The sequence below is a fragment of the Tupaia chinensis genome, unplaced genomic scaffold, assembly GCF_000334495.1.
Source record: "Tupaia chinensis unplaced genomic scaffold, TupChi_1.0 Scaffold142914_1, whole genome shotgun sequence".
NCBI lineage: Eukaryota > Metazoa > Chordata > Mammalia > Scandentia > Tupaiidae > Tupaia > Tupaia belangeri.
Genome location: NW_006202759.1, coordinates 1 through 1840, shown reverse-complemented (window position 1 = coordinate 1840; position 1840 = coordinate 1). Strand labels below are relative to the sequence as shown.

The 1840-nt window shown below is 50.6% G+C and overlaps 1 protein-coding gene across 1 annotated transcript in view; it reads right to left on the bottom strand.

Annotated features, from left to right (window-relative positions):
- STIL (STIL centriolar assembly protein) overlaps positions 1-1808 on the bottom strand; it is an 84121-nt gene extending 82313 nt beyond the window's left edge. The window contains exons 1-2 of the mRNA XM_014582228.2: positions 1611-1808; positions 1173-1269 (exon numbers count right to left, since the gene is read on the bottom strand). The gene's annotated coding sequence lies outside the window, so the exon portion shown is untranslated. The remainder of the gene's footprint in view (positions 1-1172; positions 1270-1610) is intronic.
- Positions 1809-1840: the final 32 nt, after the last annotated feature.

The following is a 1840-nucleotide window of genomic DNA, read 5'->3' as shown; positions in this document are numbered from 1 at the left end:
GTTTGGGCGGCATGTACTTATTCGGGTTTACTTGTTGCGGTCGGTCTCCTCCCCACAGGAATCGAGACTCCTCGCGAGCAGACACAGTGGCTCTTGCTCTTCAGTGTATCACGCCAGAAGCTTTGGCGCAGGTCCGGACGCGCGCCGACGCGGGAAAACACTGCCACGAGGCCCGAACCCACGGACGGACCCCAGGGGTGGGGCGAGGGGCGGGGCCTGGGGAGTGAGTCGCGATTTTAACAACAGCTATTCTGCTAGGTCACGAGTGGTCCACAAACTATAATCTATGGGTGTTTGTCTTGGTATAGTCTGCATGGTAAAGATGGTATTTATATATTTTTTAAAAATTTGCTAGAGGGTGCATCACTTGCTGGAGAGAGATCTAGACAGAGAGGGAAAGTGAGAAAATAACCCCCCAGGAGGGATGCCCATGATGGAATCCCTTTTCCTTTCCTGTCCTGGGATCTGGAGCAAGAAGGCACATGCTCCTGGCATAATTTTTTAAAGCTGGAGGTCCGGGAATTGAACCATGTTGCACCATGTGAAAATCCAGTGCCTTAACCACCACTCCGTGACCTGCTGGGCCAAGGAATTGAATTTTTTTTTTTTTTTGAGAAGTTTTTGCTATAGGGCGCATGCACTCGCCAGACAGTCAGAGAGAGACAGAGAGACAGAAAGCGAGAAGTCACCCCCCAGGGTGCAATCCCTTCTCATCCATTCTCCTCTCAGGATCTTGGGCACGCACGCACGCACACGTGCCCGGCGTGAATTTTAAGCCACCGGGTCCAGGGCGCGAACTGCAGTCAGCTACATGGGAGTCCAGCGACATAGCCATTACGCTAACTGCTGGTCCCAGGAATTGAATTTTTAATTTTGCTTGATGTAATGAATTAAAATAGCGTATAGCTAGTAGCTACCACCTTAGACAACATGCTAACCTCTTACATGAACTGCTTTGACCTCTATGTCCTTTCCATTTTACTTTCAATCTAATTTTACATTAAATATAGTGCATGATCTGCTTTGAGCAAGACCATCAGTGTTTTCCTGTTGCCAAGTCCAATTTATCTGTATGCGTCTGCTTTTGATACAGTGTTCTCTAGAACATCATCAAAATTCCACCCCATTCTCCTCTCTGCTGGGACACCACATTCTCCTGGTTTTTCTCCTACCTTCTAGTGTTTCTTCTTAGTTTCCTCCAACTTTTAAAGGTCTGTGTTCACCAAGGCTCAGTTCTTGGACTCGTTTTCTTCTCCTCAAGCGTTTTCCCTAATGAAGGGGGCCGGGAAATGGAGCTAAGGGGCTTTTCACTGCAATCAGTACACAGAGCACATTTCCTTCCATAACGAAGAGGCCTCAATGCTCTGTCAAGGCCTAACTCTCCAACCCCTCCACCTTCCCTTCTCCTCTCATTTCGCACTGCCCTGGTCTCATTGGCCTCCTTTCAAGGGCTCCAATAGCGCAAGCCGTTTTTTAGGTTTTTCAGTTTGTGGGACACCCCGTCCCAGTCTTTGTCTTTGCTGTTTCCTATCCTTAAGCTTTGGCTTAAGAGTCACCTCTCCAGAGGCCTTCTGACTACTTTACCCGACTCGGTTTCCTGCAAACCGTACCGCGGTTTGTGCGGCATGTACTTATTCGGGTTTACTTGTTGCGGTCGGTCTCCTCCCCACAGGAATCGAGACTCCTCGCGAGCAGACACAGTGGCTCTTGCTCTTCAGTGTATCACGCCAGAAGCTTTGGCGCAGGTCCGGACGCGCGCCGACGCGGGAAAACACTGCCACGAGGCCCGAACCCACGGACGGACCCCAGGGGTGGGGCGAGGGGCGGGGCCTGGGGAGTG